General features: G+C 35.9%; 1 pseudogene across 1 annotated transcript; it reads left to right on the top strand.

Annotated features, from left to right (window-relative positions):
* The first annotated feature begins 5,371 nt into the window (after window positions 1-5,371).
* LOC309621174 (small ribosomal subunit protein uS2B pseudogene) lies at window positions 5,372-17,828 on the top strand (annotated as a pseudogene). The gene has a single exon. The product of its transcript is annotated as a small ribosomal subunit protein uS2B pseudogene (transcript).
* The last annotated feature ends 4,595 nt before the right edge of the window (window positions 17,829-22,423 follow it).

Below are 22,423 nucleotides of genomic sequence, written 5' to 3'. Positions count from 1 at the left end.
ATATTCAGAGTGAATCTTTTTACAAATTAGACTGGTTTCAGAACAGCTATATGCCTTTTCTCTAATTTTTATGTGTTAAATATAATACAATCAATGAATTTTGTTTTTTACTATATTTAGGTTTGGTTTTTCAGGAAGAAACTAGTAATTCTGAGCTTCATAAACTTTTTATATTGGCTTATTGATCAGATAAGCAAATTTAGTTCTATACACTGATTAGGATTGTGAAAAATTTAAAACTATGTGTTCATAATTCTGACAAAGCTTTTATGTGAACTGTAAGGTAATTATGTACAAAGTAGTATAGAGGTCTAAACGTGATTTCAAAGATTCTTATGTAGACACATGAGCTTTGCTCATCTGCTACTTGTTTTGCATGACAGATGTTTTCTTTGTGAAAAAGAAGTTAGTTAAGTTGGTTAAAGGATATAGTTTCTGTGGGTAACTTAGACTCTACTAAATTAACAACAGCAGAAAAGCACAACTGTGTGTAAAAGGTAATGGGATGTGTTTTATTAAAAAAATGAGAGTAGTTTGTAAAATAAGGTATTTGTTTCAAAATGTGAAAGAGGTTAATAAAAGACATAACCTGAATAGACATAGAAAGTTGCATAATTTTTACAGGAAAGAAATTTAGTCTTGGCTTATAATAACTGCAAATAATGGAGCTGAAAAAAAAACATTGAAATGTATTAACATTTTGACAAATTTTGCTCAATGTTGATGGGCTTACTCGCAAGATGATTTATAAAGAAAGGAGCTCATGAATCTTATTTGGTTTTCTCTTTGTTAAAATGAAAATTGATCTTGAAGTTTTTAGTCTTAACAAGGAGTATTAAAAAGGTTACTCTTTGTGTAATCCGCTCAGAAAGCAGAGATTCAGTATCTCAACCAGAAAAATTTCAGTGCTCTGTGTTGAATTTATTGAGCTCTATAACAGGAGTAAGCAATTTTTTTTTCTGTAAAGGGCCAGATGATAAAGATTTTAATCTTCTCAGATTATAAGGACTGTAAGATCTGTCACAACTACTCTGTCACTGTAGTGGGAAAGTAGCCATAAATATGTTTATAAATTATTAAGTGTGGACATGTTCAATAAAGCTTTATTTATGAGCATTGAAATTTCATATAACTTTCACATGTCACAAAATGTTATTACTATTTTAATTTTTTTCAACATTAAAAAATGTAAAAACTATTCTTAGCTTATAAACTCTACCCATGAACTCATGACTAGACCTATGGATCATGGTTTGCTAACTTCTGTGATAGATTTTTTAAAAAAATAACAGAACATTTTTGAAAGAGCTAAAATTTCTTAGAACCATGTAACCTTTTTCTATATTTATTTTAAAATATAATATTGTCACTTTGATTAAATAGATAAGCAAATATTGTTTCTCAGGTGCCTGTCATTTCATCTTAATCAAGTATTTAAATCTCCTTTGATAACTATTTTGATTTTGTCTTCTCAAGATCAGACCCTTAATTCAAAAAAATTAAGATATCTTTATACCTGAAAATATCTTTGAGATTTCCCAGTGTGCCCTAGAAAATCACAAAGATTTCTTCTTTCTCCTTATTAAGAAAAAAAGATACTATAAATACTTAGGTTTATTTGGTCTGCTCCATATTTATTAATTAGCTCAATACTATTATAAGAGATGAATGAGAATAATAATTAAAAAGATAAGAGGAGCTCATCCTTACCTAGGTTAATTTTATACATGTAAAATGCTTTTAATATTAAAATTTAAGGGTATTTGTCAATGTGCTCATTATTCATAATATCTGGTTCTTACCCTCAAGGGAAAAGGGATGAAAATCTTATGAAATAGTTATGTGTTGTACACTCCAATGGCTCTTTTTCATTTTGATATTATTGATTACTGTAATAAATTAACAACAGCCATTTACTCTCATATACAGGTGAACTTTGCTTTTCTCTGATTCTTACTTAAAACATGAGTTAGAACTCATACTTTCAACAAAGAAGGTCAGTCTCTGTGTCTCAAGAAAAGGACTCTACCAGATATCTTAACTAGTACATCAAAGAATAGACTTTTGGCTGAAGATTGTTAATCTGGTATCACTTAGAAACCTTTCCAACTATACCAGAGGACCGAGTCAAGCTTTCCAGGACTATTTTATTTCATAACAAGATGACTTCAGGAAAGCAGACTACTGATTTGAGATCCAGGGGAACAAAAATTAATTACATTGGACTAAATAAACTGATGGGAAAATTTTAATAGCAGTTATTTGTTTGGAAGATTTTTTATGTCGTTTTAATGCTCTATTGACTGATGAATATATAAGAACTCACTTTTTCTTCCTTCCAGATCTCTTACCCTCAATTTAGAATATTATGCTTTTATAAATGGAAATGAAGCATTTAAAAATGGAATCTAATTTCCAATTAAGTCTTATAGTTCGCAAACAAATATTCTTAACGAGTTTTCTTATTTTTTTTTCTGGTAATAGTTATACAAAAAAAATTAATAAAGAGAAACCTTAATTAAATAGAATTGGGAGACCAGAACCGGGAGCTCTCATGCCCAGCAAGGATAGCCCAGCCCAACAGGAAGAAGAGAGTCCTCTTCTTTCCTGGCAAGGACTCAGCCAATGAAAAGCCCTGAACTCTTTGTTTACTATAGCCCTCCCAACTTCCTTTTCCTCTCTGTAAAAGTGTTTTTCTTCCTTTACCCTGCAGGGGGACTTGTCTGGGGCTCACCATGGTTGTAGACTCCGAATTGCAATTCTCTGCTGATCCTGAATAGTTCTATATTTGCTGGAGAAATATGTGGCAATCTATTGATTTCAGGTCAACATTTTGGTGGCCCATGTGGGGACCATTGAAGACTCCCATTGGTTCCAGGCCTGGTGAGCACAAGGTGCAGTACCCACAACTGAGCCCATTGTCACTCATTGCTTTTCTCGCCAACCCTGGAGTTTGAAGGTATGTCTTTCTCCTGGATCAGAGCTCATGTTCTCTTTGTGTTTGATGCTCTCCAGGCTTTATTTGGGATCTATTTAAAGGTTTCTGGTTAAGGCCTTGTTCTTTATGCAGTACTTAAGTTTGATACTTCCCTCTTATCTTGAGATCAGACTGTTTCCATCAAAGCTGGCTGAAAATGCCTTTGGCCTAGTTCCTTTGGGAAGGGACTGCTTTGAATAAAACTATGCCAGTTTTTCAGACTTTGGCCTATTCCTTTGGAAGGGCTGTCCTCTGGGGACTGGCTAAAAAAGGCCAGATCCTCCAGGACAGGGCTGTCTCCTTAAAACTGGCTGGGATTGGCTTGAAAGCTGTGTGAATTGAGCCGTTTGAGCTGTTTGAAGATTGATCTTTACTCTAGAGGAAAAACCTCTGAAAAGGCGCTCCTAATTATCTAAATATCTTGAAACCCTCCCCCCAACTCTAGCTGATTTCATGTTTAAAAACCATGGCCCTTCCTCATGTACATTTCTAACTAAATGGACTCACCTGACCAAAGGCAATTTAAAGTATCAATGTCCATAATTGGGTGTGGTTTGTCCTGGAACCCCAAGCAATAAACACTGTTATCACTCCACATTATATTGTTTCTAACCCTGTTGTTACTAACTCTGTTGTTACTATCATCCATTCCCACCAGAAGTAAATTCTTTACTGTAATGGACTTATGCAATGCATTCTTTAGTATCCCAGTAGATGAAGCTAGCCAATACATTTTTGCCTTCACCTTAGAAGAAAAACAATTCACCTGGAGAGTAATGCCTCAGGGTTTTACTGAGAGTCCTTTTTTCCAGCAAATCCTGAAGGCTGATCTGGATGACATTAACTTCCCTAGAGGCTCTACTTTGTTGCAATATATGGATGATTTGCTTCCTTGCTCTCCTTCTTAAGCCTCTTCACAGGAAGACAGCATCCACTTGCTAAGGCTTTTAGCCTTAAAGGGACATAAGGTCATCAAAGAAAAAATGCAGTTTGCCCAAACTCTGCTTTGATATTTAGGGCATCTAATATCAAAACAAGGGCTACACCAACATCCAAATAGACTTCATGATGTCCTAAGTTTCCCAAAACCTGAAACTAAGTGCCAACTGTAAGGTTTATTCAGACTAGTTGGTTATTGCCAAAACTGGATTCCAAATTTCTCTCTTACGGCCAAACCCCTATATGCTTTACTCAACAGTAACAACTCAAACCCAATTTTATGGGACGAACCAGATGACATAGCCTTTAAGGCCTTAACGGAGAGTTTGATGAACCTGCCCTTGGGCATCTCAATTATCAGATTCCCTTTTCCTTGGGGTTCTCACCAAAAAGCACAGGGACCCATAGGGTATTATAGCCAGCCACTGGACCCTGTGGATATGCCCCTTGCCTTAGAGCCATTACTGCCACTTTCCTTTTTATTAAGGCAACTGAGAAAATTGTTGTGGGATCTCCTTTAACCATTTTTGTATCTCATGCTGTAGAAATTCTCCTGAATTCTCATCACATTCAACATTTCTCGGGCAGCCACTTCACCTCCTATGAAGTCCTTTTGTTAACTGCCCCTCCATAACTCTTTTACATTGCAATAACCTTACATCACCAATGAAATCCCTCACGACTGCTTAATGCTGACTGACCACCTCCTGATTCCTTGTAATGACCTACAGAAAATTCCACTGGGTAACATTTACTTCTCATGGTTCACTGATGGTCTTATTTAAAAGGTAACAATGGCAAATATTGTGCTGGGTAGGCTATTGCAATTCCTTTTGAGGTTGTTGAGGCAGCATCTTTACCTATGGCCACTTTGGCCCAACAGGCTGAATTATATGCTCTTACAGGGTCTTGTACTTTAGCTAAGGATGAAACTGACAATAATTATACTCATAGTAGATACGCCTTCAGAGTAGTTCATGATTTTGGAATATTGTGGAAATAACATGGCTTCCATACTTCCAGTGGAAATAAAATTAAAAATGACCCCTATGTTCAGGACTGGACTGAAGCCTTCCCTTGCAGATAGGCTACTGCCTTTTCTATGGCTAAAGTCCTTTTGGGAAGGATTAACCCTACCTGGAAGAACTCTTCTTGAAATTCAAAGTAATCGAGAAACCCATTTTACTGGCCAGATGCTTCAACAAGTCTGTGCTGTTTGGCCAGTTTTACAAAACTTTCACTGTGCTTACCACCTTCAATCCTCTGGTGTAATAGAACACACTAATAGCATTATTAAGACTCACTTGGCAAAATTTGTAGAAGCCCTCCAAATACCTTGGCCAAAAGCATTGCCATTAGTCTTTCTAAATCTCAGATCCACCCCTTTTGGAAATCATAAACTCTTTGAGAGAGTCACAGGATACCCAATGCACTTGGCTCCTGCTTTTTTTTTTTTTTTTTTTTTTTTTTTTTGCTGCACTGTGCGGGCATGCAGGATCTTAGTTCCCCAACCAGGGATCAAACCCATGCCCCTGCAGTGGAAGCGCAGATTCTTAACCACTGGACTGCCAGGGAAGTCCCACTTGGCTCCTGCTTTTGACCCACAACGGATAAGAGGAGAGATACTACAATATTTCAGTGACTTAATTGCTTCTACTAAAAATAACCATGTTTTGGTAGAGTAATCTTTTCACAGTGCTCCCTCAGGAGATGAACACCTTAAGTACTGTACTGTGAAACCTGGAGGTTTTGTCTATTGGAAAAGATACTTCCAAAAGAACTCCCTTTAACCTCAGTGGATAGGCCCCTATCAGGTACTGCTGACCAACCCTTGTGCCGCAAAACTCCAAGGAACAGACTCTTGGATTCGTGTGGCACACTTAAAGAAAGTTCCAGACCCTGACTGGACCTGCATATCATCTGGTGACCTGAAAGTAAAGATTTCCCAGAATTGGAGCAGATGACATCTGATGAAACAGCTTTCTCAAGATATCCAGGCCAGGCCTGTCGGAAGTTTGTTACCAAACCTTTGATGATGACATAACACTCAGATGATCTCCAGTGTTTATGATCTTGGTAACATATGGACTTTACATAAAAAGTGCCTGAGAGTTCTCCCTCCCACTCCTCATTACTCAAACGTGACCTTAATAGGTTTCCAATCCGTACACTTTCCCTACAATGTGAGACACTACAGCCAGGAAAGATTTTTCCTGGAATTGCAGGGCAAAAAGCCACTGAAACTAGAAAACCTGACTCTTGATCAGGAATGCTTTCAGAGAAAGATCTTGATCAAAACGGGGGAAATGTAAAAAATTTAAAAACAGAAACCTCTATTAATAGAGCTGGGAGACCAGAAGGAGGAGTTCTCACACCCTGCAAGGATAGCAGAGCCCAACAGGAGGAAGAAAGTCCTGTTCTTCCCTGGCAAGTACTCAGCCACTGAAAAGCCTTGGACACTTTGTTTACTATAGTCCTCCCAACTTCCTTTTCCACTCTATAAAAGCATTCTCCTTCCCTTGCCATGCAGGGGAACTTGGTTGTAGATCCCAAAATGCAATTCCCTGCTGGTCCTGAATAAACCCATCTTTACTGGAGAAGCATTTGGCTATCTATTGATTTCAGGCCAATAGTTATTTTCATTATTTCAATAAGAATCAGCCTCCATTTTACCTCAAGTTAGAAAAAAGTTGATCGTTCAACCAAAAACATACTACACTGTTATATTTGGGAATGAATCACTTATAGTTGGATATAGCAAGCCCACTGTTAAAGAACAAAGATACCAGTGCCTACAAAACCATCACAGGAAACTGGTCGGGTACTTGGCTTATAGGGCTCCAGCCTCACAAGTGACAAATAAAGTCACTTTCTGGCAGGCCAGGAACCTTAGCATATTTGGGGGACTTTGAAAAGAGAAGAATTTACTAATTCTATGGGTACTACAATAAAATCTAGGGGAGAGATTTTTTTAGCCTTAACTTCCTAGCCTAGACTTTATAGAGTCTTTTAAATGGTCCAATCATGGATTCTTTAATAAAATTTACAAACAAAAGCTAATAGTTTTAAGCAGACTCACAGCTATAGAGAACAAGCTAGTGGTTACCAGTGGGGGGTGGGGTGGGGGAGGGGCAATATCGAGGTAGGGGATTAAGAGGTACAAACTACAAGGTATAAAATAAGCTATAAGGATATACTGTATTGTATATCATGGAGAATATAGCCAACATTTTATAGTAACTATAAATGGAGTATAACCTTTAAAAACTGAATCACTCTATTGTACACCTGTAACTTACATAATATTGTACAGCAACTATACTTCAATTTTAAAAAAAGCTAATAGTTTTGCCTCAGTATATGTTAAATACTATATGATCTAAGAAGCTTATATAGTTATTTAACACCACTTATTGCATCTGTGAAAATAATCAGTCTAAACTATAATGAGGCCAACCTTTTTTTCTGATCAGTATTTGGAAATTATTTATGACCAAAACAGGGAATGCTATGGACTAAAAGTTTGTGTCCCTCCAAAATTCAAAAGTTGAAATCCCCATCACCAATGTGATGGTATTTGGTGATGGGGCCTTTGGTCATAATTAGGTCATGAAGGTAGAACCCTCATGAATGGGATTAGTGCCCACTCCCCACTCAGTCCCCCTACATCCTACCGGTTCACTCTGGGGTTTCTCCCGTCTCCTTGGGCATCAGAGTTCCCCACCATAGGCCAGCAGGCACCCTAGTTGTGGGGAGATACTAACTCTGCATCTTCCCACACCACCATCTTGACTCTGCCTCCATTGATTGATTTAAGGTAAGAGAGAGAGAGAGAGAGAGAGAGAGAGTGTGTGTGTGTGTGTGTGTGTGTGTTTTGTGTGTATAGGAGGGATATTTTCAGACACATTTTTGAAAGCTCATACTAGTCAAAGGATTGAATAGATTAAAAGGGGATAATTTGGGCAATTTGGTTAGAGGGAAACTATCTATAGCACTATTTTATTTGTGGACCTCCAGAGATAGTGAATAAGAATGGTGGTAATGGAGATGGGAAAAGTGGACATCTTAAATATGTAACAGCCTGAAAACTAGGTCTTTTATGTGTGCAATTTAGTGGACATTAATGCTTTTCATTAAGATAAAATATGTTAAAAGAGGTGGGTCAGTGTTGGGGAGGTTACATGTACAGTATGGGGAATTTTTAAATGTGAGTATCCTTTGAAATATAAATAAAAATCTGAAATTTCAAGAAAGCAGTTAGGTCTGGATCTCTGAGGAGAGTTCTCAGAGATAAAAGTCTGTGAGTCATGTGTGAGCATGACTGTGAGCATGTGTGATTTATTAAAAACTTTTGAACTAGCTAAGACAGAGAAAAGAGCTCACAAATATATAAGCCTGGAAAAGAGGAACTGGTACTAAGCCCCAAAAGAAGTTAAAATTAAATTAAGAATAAATATTTTTGTATACATATTTTTAAAAAAGGATTCCTTATGAGAATATAAATAATAAATGGCTTTAATACGATAGAGGTTTCTTTCTTTCTCACCTAAAATAAGTTACATGTTTATGCAATACAGGGCTAGTTTGGTAGTTCCTTAGCAAGTGATTTTGATGATCAGGTTCTCTGGTTTCAAGATTGCTGCTGTAGCCCTAACCTCATGTCCTTATTCCAGGAAGGATGGAGAATATCCAGAAGACTTACCTAATTCATGCTTCATCTTGTTGTTCACTCTTGGGCACGAGGGCACTGGGAAATTTAGTTTCGGGATGGGCACATTGCAATCTAGAATGAAATGTGCTCTCTGTTAGCAAAGAAGGAGGGAATAGAAATTGGGGAGATAACCAGTTGTCTTGGCTATAAACATACATGGGAAAATCATTCTCATACACTACTTTTTATGGTGTATATTAGTACAGACTTTCTGAGTGAAATTTTGGCAAATTATATTCAAATATTTAAAATTTTTATACACTTTTGATGGAGCTTTTTTACTTTTAGGAAGTTGTTCTAACAAAACAGAGTAATTCTGTCTCACCAAGTAGACTTGGGAAGTTCACAGCTATGGTCATCTTGGTATTTAGGTTGGAAACAATCCAAATGTCAAGAAGACCAGTCAAAGTTGTAGGTTCTGGATATCAACTAATTATTTCTTGAATGGGGTATGGGATATAGATGTGCCCTTTAACGTAATTCAAATTATAGGTCCTGATCCCTTTATTTTAATAATAAGGCTTAAGTAATACTAAACTTAAGACTTTGCTCTTAAGTTTTGGTATCCTGTATGGGGTCAGCTTTCCCAGAATAATCTGTTCTTTCACTCTCACTTTTCCAATGCTCTATAGCTTGCTATCTATTAAATATTGTATATTGATCTGGTCTGTTATCATTACTGGAGATAAGTAAGCCTTATCATCATCTAGATATATTTAGTGTCCTCATTCAGAGATTTCATGTCTTGGTCAATGAAGAATATGATATTTGGTTCATTCTTCATCTTGCAAAAACCAGTTGAAATTTCTTTCTTCCTGTATATGGTGGGAGACTACCAATAATAATCAATTTGTCTCTGTAGGGTCTTAATTTTCCTAAACATAACAAATATTGAGAAAGGTACAACTTTACTCTTCCTAAAAAGTTAACAGAAAAAAGAATATTATATACATTACTCTCCCTTATCATTAAAATTAACCAATAAATTAAATAAAAATTACAATATCACCTTTCACTTACATTATAACTTTCTTGTTTTTAAACTTCATACTAAACTTTCCTTTTATGATTATAACTAAAGACTTATGCTTTTATTCACTTACTCAACTTGTTCCAAATAATTACAGTAGTATTTTCTCTGTTACACATATATTGTCAAAATTTAGACAATGAGAATCCTTTTTTAACTGAGCTCATTTGTCCTTGTACTATCCAAGCCATCTTTGAAATCCTCCTCACTTTTGGGCAGCCATATGTTCCAGGTCACAGATCAGCTATTACCCAGGAAGTGCTAGTTCATTTTACAAAGGAAAAGAAAAGGCATTAAAAAAATAAATTCTGGCCGTTGGGGGCTGCATGTCAGATTTTTCCACATGAGTAAGTCTGGTAGATAGGATGAGATTAATGCTGGGTCAAATTCTAGCTAAAACTAGAAAAGAAACTACTTTTAAAAGGGCCATGAGTTCACATTTCCAGTTTGTTATTAATTCTTTATTTTGTGGTGTGAAGTTTATTTTACCAATGACATACACACTTAGACTATTAATCCTTCCCCAAAGTTTTAAATATGTTTCCCCCTTTTAAAAATAATTCTTATGTCTCATTGACTTCCAGTTTAGTGTCAGTTCATTATCTTTCACTATTGGTTACAGTAAGAGAAAGAAATGTTCTCTAATGTGTCTATGGTTTTCAGTCATCTTATTGATAGGTAGTGAAATAAAATATGTAGAAAGAAAAGTTCACTTAATTTTCACGTTCTACAAACCAAGTTCTAGTTAATCCAAGATTGAAGCAATTATTTTTAAAGTAAAATGTCAAAATGTGCACTGTCATAATTATGTTTATGACATATATTAAATTTATGCTTTAAGTTAAAGAAAAACTCATTCTATGGAGTTATTTTTAGCAAATATAATAATGAACACCACTTAGTGTGCTGTTATGAAGCACACCATTTGTTATTTTGGAGGTCTTACTAATCCTTGTGCAAATATGAAATGCAAATACATAATTAGCTAATTTATTAATCATTCATTTGAAATATTTATTGATTATGTACTCTGTGTCAAACATTCTTCAAGGTCTAGGGATACGATAATAAATAAAATACTTACAATTCTCTCCTCCTCAAAGTTACAAAACAGTTGAGAAAACATCCAGTTAAATAAATGGTTATAATATAGCTTGATGAATGATAACATTCATCCATAGGGTAGGAGAAACAAGAATTTTATGGGAACCTATGGCAATGGAACAAAACCTGTCTTAGTGATGGTCTTCCTGAGAATGCCACATTTAGGTTAAGAACTAGAGAATGAATAGGACTTAGCCAGACAGAAGGTGGAGGTCGCATAGTGGAAGTCATAGCCTTGTGGAGTGAACGTCACTGATTTCTAGGAGTCAGACATTATCCAAAAGGCAAAAGTAAGTCATTGAAGGGACTTAGGTAGTGAATAATCAGATTTGCATTTTTCGAAATATTACTTAGACTGGAAATTGGAACTGTAGAAGGACAGGCCTTGAGGCAACAGAGCAATTAGGAGGCTGTTTCAGAACTGTAGTAAGGGAGGATAATGGCCTAGAACAGTGTGGGGCAAGTGATGATAGAAAGATGGAAAATAAGCCATATCCAAACCATCAAAAAAGTCTATTGAATTTAACATTAACATGTTTCCAGAATCTGATCACTGCTCACCATCTGCCTTGCCACCATCCTGGTACAAGCCAACAACACATCTCCTTTCAATTATTGCAATAACCTCTTAGCTAGAGTTGCCAGATTTAGCTGATAAAAATTTCATCTGGCAACACTGCTCCTAACTGTTCTCCCACCTTCTGCCTCTTCTCCACATCAGTCTTTTCTCAATATGGCAGGTAAGAGTACTGTTAGGAAAACACAACTCAATCTTGAAAAGTTCTAAATAGCCCAACTGGTCATGATGTAGTATGTTTTTTATACACTGCTGGGTTAAATTTGCTAATATTTTGTCTAGGATCTTTGCATTTATGTTAATAAGTGCTTTTGTCTCCAATTTCTTTTTCTGTCTGCCATGGTCAGGTTTTGCTATTGAGGTTATATTTTCATCATTAAACGAATTGTGGAGTAATCTATTTCCCCCCTCTCTTCTCTGGAAATGTGTTTTTAAGATTATATTGATCTTCTCTTTGCAATTGGTAGAATTTTCCTGAAAACCTTAGGCCTGGTGTTTGTTATTGTTTTACATTTTAAAATACTGATTCAATTTATTTGTTATAAGACAATGTTTTTGAGTCAATTTTTATAACTTAGTTTCTAGGAAACTATTTTGTCTAAATATTCAATCTTATTGTCGTAAAATTTTTCATTGTTCTCTCTTTGTAATCTGAGTTTTACCTCTGCTTATGTCCTTTTCCCCTTTTTCTTCCCTCATATTGTTTACATGTACTGCTGTTCTTCCTGATTAATTTTGCCAGTATCTGTGCGTTATCTTTTAAAAATAATCAATTTCTGTCTTGTTGATTCTCTTTATTTTGTATTTGTTCTGAATCTCATAAATTTCCAATCTTACGTTTATTATCTACTTACTTCTATATTTGGTTTATTCTATTGTTCATATACTATTCTGTCTATATTGTGTTTTTGAAATTCTCATGTTTTTTATTTCCTATTTGTCAAAATTTCATGTAACTGTTAGATCTAGATGTCCAATTGATTTAGTTTATTTTCTTATATTATTGTGGCAAGAATATTTTATAAGTAGGGCTGTGCAATTCCTATTGATTATTTTACCTTATGTATGAATTTCCTGAATAATGAGCTGGTTGCCTAAGTAAGATCTCAATGATGAAGAATGAGTGATTAAGTATAATTAGGATATTAAGTGTAATTATCAGTTTTAATAGATTTGATATCAGTATTCGTTCTTCTTTTTGAAGCTCAAATGGTCCCATCTTTGGCTAATGGGAGTCCCTTCAAGTTGCCTCCTGTGTCCTTTTATAGTCTGTGATAGAGTCTAGGCACAGGATTTCAGAAATGACAAGATGATCAGGCTCACCTTGGATATTGCTGGTCACAGATATATTTTTAAGGAGCCCTGGTAATTCTTGTAAGTGGAAAGTAATATTTGGAGATTATATCTGGGTGGTAGGTTTGCAATTTCTACTGGGTTATCACAGCTTCTTGGGCATTTCAGTAGAGAGCTAAAACACATGTATTTTATTTATTTTACAAGGAGAAAAATAAATTTTACCTTTCCACACTACCTGGAGAGGAGTCCGTACGGTATAGTCTTCGGTTCCTGTCAGAAAGGCAAACTTTCAGAATGTTCGAAGCCCTTGACATACTGCAAATGAAGGAGGAGGCTGTACTTAAATTCCTTGCTGCAGGAACCTACTTAGGTGGCACCAACCTTGACTTCCAAATGGAACAGTATATCTACAAAAGGAAAAGTGATGGCGTCTACATCATAAGTATGAAAAGAACCTGGGAGAAGTTTCTGCTGTCAGCTCATGCCATTGTTGCCAGTGAAAATCCGGCTGATATTGGCGTCATATCCTTCAGGAGTATTGGCCAGCGGGCTACACTGAAAGTTGTAGCTTTCTGTCACTAGGGCCAGTTCTATTGATGGCCGCTTCACTCCTGGAAGCTTCACTAATCAGATCCAGGCGGCGTTCTGGGAGCCTCGACTTTTGCTGGTTACTGATCCCAGGGCTGACAGCCAGCCTCTCACAGAGGCGTCTTAAGTTAACTTGTCTACTCTCATTCTGTGTAACACAGATTCTCCTCTGTGCTACGTGGACATTGCCACCCCACGCAGCAACAAGAGAGCCCCCTCAGTGGGCCTGATGTGGTGGCTGCTAGGCCCGGAGGTTCTGTGCATGCGTGACACACCTCCCGCGAGAACTCACGGGAGGTCGCGCCTAATCTCTACTTCCACAGAGATCCTGAAGAGATTGAAAAGGAAGAGCAGGGTACTGCTGGAAAGGCTGTGACTGAGGAGGAATTTCAGGGTGAATGGACCTCTCCAGTTCCTGAGTTTACTGCTACTAAACCCAAGGTCACAGACTAGTCTGAGGGCATGCAGGTGCCCTCTGTGCCTATTCAGCATTTCTCTGGTGAAGATGATAACTGAGTGATGTTAAGCTGTTCCTCCACAGGTTTTTGAACAGAAAACGGCAATACAAAGCTGACGGAAAAAGAATGTTTCTAAAAAAGTAAGTAAATCAGTAAATTCTAATTTCATAATACTGATTTCCCAAATTTAAATGGAGATTATAGGATTCTGTTTCACATGTTTGATTTGTATCTTGATCTTGTCTTTTATACTGAAAATCTTGGTTCCTAGTGATATAATTACGTATATGGTTTAATCTACTCTGTGTGATGTGGAGTATGTGTGTATTTTTATAAGGGTTTTAGAATTATCCCCAAATCAAACTTAATAATAGGACCACTAGCTGCGACTTAAGATTTTGTGATCTTTATTTTTGGTCCCACTTAGGTATATAAAGTCAACATTCTATTTTAAAATTCATTGAGATAAGTATCTTTGCCATTATGCCACAAATTTGATATAAAGTAGTATTAGTGAGTTTCAATTTGTTTTTTATTTTAGGGATTGCTTCACTTTTTAAAATTTCATTTAATGTTATCTTTCACATATATAAAAAATGAAGAAGGTGCTAAGGTCAAAACTATAAAACAAGGCACATTAGAAAATATCTAGTTTTTATCTTTGTTCTTCCCACTACCTCTCTTTTGTCTTCTTCCCTAAATTTACTATTTCTTTTAATTAATTTTTGGTTTACCCTTCCATTGTTTTTGGAAAATATTAGCAAATATGTATGTACATGTGTATGAGTGTGTGTATGAATTCCCACACCTTTGTTACCGAAAAGGTACCCCAAAAGGTGTAACGTATTTCTTTCATTCTTTTTCTTTTTTACAGCTGTTTTGCTTTTGCAATTAGTAGGAAAATAAGTAGCTTTTTGCATAAGTCATTGCATATTCCTGTGAGTGTATCTTAGGAATAGATTCCTAGAAGTGGGATTTCTGGGTCAGAGAGTAAATGCATGTGTAATTTTGCTAATTAATAATTTGCTAATATCAAATTCTTAGAGCTGGTATGGTTTTGCATTTCCATTAGCAATGTATGAAAGTGATTGTTTCTCATGACCTTAACAACAGAGTATGTTGTCAAAGTGTTCTGTTTTTGCCAAGGTTAGAAATGATACCTCAGTGTAGTTCCAATTTTGTATTTCTCTTATTATACATGTATTATATATCTGATCACTTCGTATGATTAAGGGCCATTGCTGGTTCTTTTTCCGTGAACTGTTTTCCATATCATTTGCCTATTTTTTTCTTTAAAGTATTGGGACTTTTTCTTTTTCTTTTTTAGAAGTTCTTTTTATAATAGCAATATTTGCCCTCTATATATGAGTGATATAAGATGCAAATATTTTATCCAACTTTGTCATTTGTCCTTATCCCTCCTTCCTTTCCTTCCTTCCTTCCTTCTTTCCTTCCTTCCTTCTTCATTTTAATTTAGTTTTATTTTTTGGCCATGCCACGTGGCTTGCGGGATCTTAGTTCCCCCACCAGGGATTGAACCCATACCCTTGGCAGTGGAAGCAGGGAGTCCTAACCACTGGACCACCAGGGAATTCCCCTTTCTTCTTTATTTATACCATGCACATGTTTTTTTTTTTTTTGGATTCCAATAAAACTTCATTTACAGAAACAGACCACAGGACACATGAGTCCGTAGGCCATGCTTCGACAACCCCCACCCTAGACTCTTATTTTTCAAGGCATGATCCTAGGATCATCAACTTCACCTTGGACCCTGCTAGAAAATGGTGATTCTCAGGCCCAGGCCCAGAATTACTGAATCAGAATCTGCAGTTCAACAAGCTGATCAGGTGATTTCTACTATGTTTGAGTTTGAGAGGCAATGCCAAATAGTGTCCATTGGAGCAAGGTGGTAGATCTATATTGCCATGAGCTAGTTAAACTTCTCTCTGTTCCGTGATTATAGAAAGATTGGAACCTTCCCAATCTGCCATGCACATTTTTAATGTAATCAAATTTATCAAGAATTTCCCTTTTTGCTTCTAGATTTTGGATCACAGTAAGACATTTTTTTTTACCCTTTTCTAGATAATAAAGGAATTCACCTATATTTTGTTTTAATACTAGTACAATTTTATTGTAGCCTTTAGATATCTGATTTTTTAAAAAATTTATTTGTTTTATTTATTTATTTTTGGCTGCATTGGGTCTTCGTTGCTACGCATGGGCTTTTTTTTTTCTCTAGTTGCAGAGAGCATGGGCTACTCGTCGTTGCGGTGCGCAGGCCTCTCATTGCGGTGGCTTCTCTTGTTGCAGAGCACGGGCTCTAGGGGCGCAGGCTCAGTAGTTGAGGCACATGGGCCTAGTTGCTCTGTGGCATGTGGGATCTTCCTGGACCAGGCTCGAACCCGTGTCCCCCGCATTGGCAGGCGGACTCCTAACCACTGCGCCACCAGGGAAGCCCTAGATATCTGATATTTTAAAAAATTCTCATGGTCTACAATGTATGTCATTTTTTTATGTACAGCATTTTATTATTGGTTAGTTCTGAATATTTTTAAAAACAATCTCTATTATTTCTCTTTTGGTCAATGAGTTATTCAAAAGTAGTCTGTATGATACTGCTTCTTTGATATTTTTTGAGCCTTGCTTTATGGATCAGGTGTCCATTTTTCTAAATGTATAGTATATACCTAAGTTATTCTCCATTTTTTGCTGCAGAGTTCTGCCTATGGCCACTAAGTAAAGTGTGTTCACTTTTTGTGATTCGAATTTTCTATATCTTACTATTTTCTCTGCTTGACTTGCCAGAAACTGAGATAGTTTTGTTGAAATCTCTTATGTTGTTGGGTTTGTCTATTTCAACTTGTAGTTCTGGCCACTTTTACTTCACATATTGTAAGAGTATTTTACCCTGTACAGGAATTAGTGTTTTAATATGTTCTTAGAGAATTGACACTTTTCTATATACAAATATATATATTTAATATATACTAAATTTATCCTGCTTAGGTTTATTTTTTCTGATATTAGTATAAGCGGCTCAACTGTAATTTCATTAGTGTTTGCCTGGTATATATTTATTAATTATTTTAATTTTAATCTTTACTTGGCTTTGGGTTTCAGGTGCATATATTGTAAAGAGCATATAGCTGAAATTTGATATTTTTGTATAACCTGAAAATATATGTCTTAATTAATAAGCTTAGTTCATATATACTTGAGAGGTAAGGGTTAACTTGTCCCAGACTGGTCTCCTGAAGGTTGGTCCCCAGAAACAAAAGTTGAGTTCATATACTCCTGTAAAGCTCTGTGGAGATGAGTTATGGCCTGGTGACTAAGAAAATAATTCCTGGTACATAATAAGGTTTGGACCTCAGCCTCTGATCATATGAAGGGAACGTGTCAAATCTTGCTGCTGTATTGATATATTGTATGGCTATAATCACATGGCTTGAAGCAGAAGGGACAGATAATGCTACCCACCTATCATGAATGCTGAGATTGCAGGGAAGGGCTGGAATCCAGGTTCTGCCTTATCAAATTGCTATTGTAGTCTGGTTCCTGATCTAAACATGGGAAGGACTAATGCTTCCCATGGATTAATGATGCTTAAAGGCTGCACAGTTCATGTGTGAGGAACTTCTTCCAGAGTCTGAGGTATACCCTGAAATATTTCTTCATTGTCCTAGAATTCAATGGGCAACAGAGGACTTACACATGTGTTATTGCTCCTATTTCCATGGGTTTTCCCCAATAAACACTACTCCAGGCACGTGTGGTGTGTGGGCTTCTAGCCATATAGAGTTTATATGTGACAGCAGGGATAATTAATACTGATAATGCCTGGATTAGTTTCTATAAATTTACTTTTCCTTTTATATTTGTTTTATTTTCTCTGAGCTGCTTCTTCTCTCCTTTCTTGGTTTTTTGGTTTGTTTATGTGGGGATTGATTGAGCTATGTTTGTTTTCTTTCACATATCATTTTTCCTTCTCTTGGTTTTGAAAGAAAATTGCAGCAATTTTATTTTACAAGGTATAGTTGATATTTTATCCTGAATATTTATTTAACACAGTCTAAAGTTAATAACTCCAACACCTACTGACCAATGCAAAAACCTTAGAACTCGTTAACTTTTATCATCCCAGTTTTGACATGTGTTTTATTGTGTTAAGTATCTGCCCTTTTTTGAGCTCCACATATTAGACTTTTTGTTGCTATTGTTGTTATTATTCTTATTTTATATGGAAAATACTTGTTAGATATGCCTACATTTTAATCTTTTATTTTCCTCACTGTTAAGCATTTTCATCAGATCCTTTAGAAGTTCCCTCAGTGCAGGCTTATTTATGGTAAAATCTCTCCGTTTTCATGTATCTTAAAATGTTTTTGTTTTCCTTTCCTTATTTAAAGACAGCTTTGCTAGGCATACACTATTAAGTTGATAATTTTTTTTCATCACCAATTTGAAAATAATATTCCTCTATCTGGCTTTCGTTATTGCTGTTGAGTTTTTAATTTGTTTTTCATTTGTTTTGTTTTGTTTTTGTGAGTTTAACTCTCATTTCTCTCTAGTAATCTGTCTTTTCTAAGTGCATTTAAAATTTTTCTATTCATCTTTGCAGTTCTTCAGTGTTAACTCTAAATGTATCTAGGAATTGATTTGTATTTCTTCTTTACTATGCTATATTTAGTGTCTATGCTTTTCAACCACCCATTCAATCTTCATTCCCTTGCAGTTTCATCACTCTTCCAATACTCTCTTCAACCTCATCATTCTGCCAGATTAGCTCACTCAAAAGTCGCCATGCTCCACCAGATTAATAATAGTGTCTTTTTCTTAGTACTTGACCTTCTTTAGCCTGACATAGCTACTCATACTTTGTTTATCCATTTGTTCTTTTTTTCCTTTTTTAAAATTGAAGTATAGTTGATGTACAATACTATATAAGTTACAGGTGTACAATATAGTGATTCACAATTTTTAAAGGTTATACTCCATCTATAGTTTTTATAAAATATTGGCTATATTCCCCATGTTGTAGAATATATCCTTGTAGCTTATTTTATACCTAATATAATAGTCTGTATCTCTTAATCCCCTACTCCCATCTGTTCTTTTTTTAAAATTTATTTATTTAATTTATTTATTTTTGGCTGCGTTGGGTCTTTGTTGCTGTGTGTGGGCTTTCTCTAGTTGCAGCAAGTGGGGGCTGCTCTTCGTTGCGGTGCGTGGGCTTCTCATTACAGTGGCTTCTCTTGTTGTGGAGCATGGGCTCTAGGCGCACAAGCTTCAGTAGTTGTGGCACATGGGTTCAGTAGTTGTGGCTCGTGGGCTCTAGAGTGCAGGCTTGGTAGTTGTGGCACATGGGCTTAGTTGCTCTGTGGCATGTGGGATCTTCCCGGACCAGGGCTTGAACCTGTGTCCCCTGCATTGGCAGGCGGATTCTTAACCACTGCGCCACCAGGGAAGCCTCCATCTGTTCTTAAAATCTTTTTTCTTTGGTTATTGGATGTGGTCAGCAAAATTCTAAAGATGCCTCTACCCCGAGATTCCTCCCACTTGACTATTCAATCAAACAACAACCTAGGGATTGTTGTGAAGGGATCTCACAGATGTAATCAAAGTCTCAAGTCAGTTGACCTTAAAATATAGAGGTTATCTAGGTGGGCCTAACTCAGTCAAATGAGCCCTTTAAAATAGAGTTTTCTCCAGATAGTTGAAGAAGGGGAAGTCAGAGAGATTCAAAGTGTGAGAAGGAATCACCTCACCAAAGCTTGTTTAAGATGGAGTGGAGAGTAGGGGAGCATGTGTGAAAGGAATGTGGGCAACCTTAAGTTGATGAGAGAGGCCTCTGGCCAACAGTGAGCAAGAAAATATGGGCTTCAGTCCTACAGCTATAGAGAACTGAATTCTGCCAACAACTTGAATAGGCCTGTACACAGATTCTTCCCCAGAGTCTCCACATAATAGACCAACATGGCTGATACTTTGATTTTAGGCTGTGAGATCGTGTGCCTGACTGGACTTCTGACCAACATAACTGTGATGGAATAAATGGGTGTTGTTTTAAGCTGCTAAATTTGTGGTAGTTTGCCACGTAGCATTTGAATGCTTAAAGTTTTGCCAAAAGAGTAGATCTTCTGTTAAGTGCTCTTACAACAAAAAAAAAATATTTTCAAGAAAGCAGTAGAAAATTAGAAAATTAATATCCTGGGCCTCCATACTCCTGTCTCTCCTCTGACCATTATGATCACTCCATCTCTGGCTTATGTTCTGGATTCTCTTCCTCTTTCTGATCCTTAAATTTGGGGATTTTCCAGAGATCATCAATAAATCACTGCCTTTATAATTTTGTGACCCAGTGCATTAATCTATGCAAAAGTCCTTTTTTTTTCTCTTTCCTTCTTTATTATTTTATGAGGGAATTGACTTTGTTTTGTTTTGGGGGTTTAAATAGCATTTGCAAATCTTGAGTATTATCTCATAATTCTTCAGTTTAAAGAAAAAATTAAGGATAAATATAAAGAAAACAACCCTATATAAACAGTGTTTTAAATTTGACACTAAAACTCCACGTACAATTTAATTGAATCCATAATTTTTAAGCTATTCATGTCTTGTCCGATTTCTTTTCCAGCCCCATTCTGCCCCTATTGTCTATTTCATAACATGTAGAATTTAATATTTTATTAGGACTGTTTGCTGGTTGTTTTAAGTACATGTGTCTCCTCTCCCTAAAGATGAAGAATTCTTAGGTTTTTGAAGAGGAATTGTACTCTATTTTGAACCTCACCCTGAAAGAGAGCACAATTCTGGGAACATTATGTGTGTTTAATGCAAGTTTTCTGACTTGCAGAGAAAATGAGAACTAAAAAGGGGCTTCTGAATAAAAGGTGAGATGGGGATGTGTTTGCCATAGTTTCTACCACTGTATTACTGTGCATTTCTCTCTACTGTCAACATTTTAACTCAGCAATACCAATGCCATGGTATTACAACAGAGGAAGAGGAGCATCATATTCTATTTGTTTACTTTCCTTATAATAAGTTACACATATCTATGTCCAGTATCTCCTGTATGTATCTACTCTGGCTATTTTCTTTTTGGCCTTATTAAGACACAAGGTCTTTCAAAGTAGAGCCCTTGGTTTGTTTTGACAGAGACAGCAAAGGAGACATTTGATAAATGCTACCTAATCAACACCTAAAGATGTCTGTCAGCTAGCAGTTCATGCCCATTTAACTTGCTCTCTCTAATGCCCATCCTAGCCTGTACACAGCTGAGATGTAATAAGCCCTTTCTCATGATAGATAAGAATAACCTGAGGGCCATGGGCTGTAGAGAACTAAGGTCAAATCTGACCACTGTGCTTCTCCTTTGTCCCAAATCTGAATTTATTTATGATTAGTTCTGCTTGCTACTACAATCAGAAAAGCTAAGGAGGTCATATGGAAAGCAGAGGAAAAAGATGTGATGGATGTAGAAACAGTAGGAAATGATGAATGATCCTGCAGTCTCTCTGGGCAAGAGGTTTCAAAACAATGCATATGAAAGAATAGATTTTCCTGTGCTCTGAATGTATTGTCAAGAAATAAACTACTTAAAATGTACCTTTTTAATGTTCTCATTTGTCTTTTCTACATATCTCAACACACCCTTTCAAAAAAAGCAAAATACCACAGCCTGATTAAGTATTAAAAAATCCCTCACATAGAGTCTGTGATAAAAGTGTTACAAGTGAGTGTCATCAAAGGCATCTCAGAATATTATAAGTTAAATGAAAATAAAGGTAAGGAACTATAGGAATACAGTGATTATTGATAATAAGATGATAGTACTACTAGCTACTATTTATTAAACATTTTCTGCATACTAGGCACACTGCTAAGCAGTTTATATAAATTAACTCATTTAATATTTTTAAAAGTACAGTTATGTAGACAAATGATGAAATGTAGAAAAGACTTGTCAAAGGTCATATAGCAAATATAACATAAAGTCAAGTTATTTTACCCATTTTTGTCTGACTCACATTCTTAAAATCATTGATCTAATGCCTCTCAAAAAGAGTTACCATTGATTTTGAGTGTATTCTTAGAAATTGGTGGGGGGAGAGAAGGGGGGCTTTTGTTGAAGATTTATATTTTATTTGATGCTATTTTCCTCGTGTCATCCTAAAAATTACTGTTTCAGAAATGGAAATGTGCTTCTGAACCACATTATTATGCATTTACCTCCCATGTATTATATCAAATGATGTTAACGGATAAATTTTGAGAGGATAATGTGAGGTATATTTAGGGAAATAACACGTCTTCGTCAGGTTAGATTATAAGTGAAGCTGACATAGATTAAGGGAATTAGGTTAAAAAAAGCCTTCATTATTCTAGATAAAATATTTTCAAGCACAAGTTGAATGCATGAATCAAGTTCAACTTAAATCCATTTAAAAAAAAATCTGTTGATGTTAAAAGAAGCAAGCACAAGGTCATAATTTTTCTTCTCTGCATTTCTGATGGTTTTTCTTTGTCTCTGTAGTTCATCTACTAATTTAAATGTCATGTTAGTGGAGGCACTCGTTTTCTTTTGTGGTGTTTAATTGATATCTTCTACATGACAAGCTTGTAATGACTCATTTAAATAGGTGGCATGTTTTAATAGATTAAACAGAAATGTTACTATACCTTTTCTGATAGATATATTTTATATGTGGTAAGATGAGGAGATATTTTTAAA

Source organism: Balaenoptera borealis (assembly GCF_965194805.1).
Source record: "Balaenoptera borealis genome assembly, chromosome: X".
Lineage (NCBI taxonomy): Eukaryota > Metazoa > Chordata > Mammalia > Artiodactyla > Balaenopteridae > Balaenoptera > Balaenoptera borealis.
This window is presented reverse-complemented; position numbering and strand designations above follow the sequence as displayed.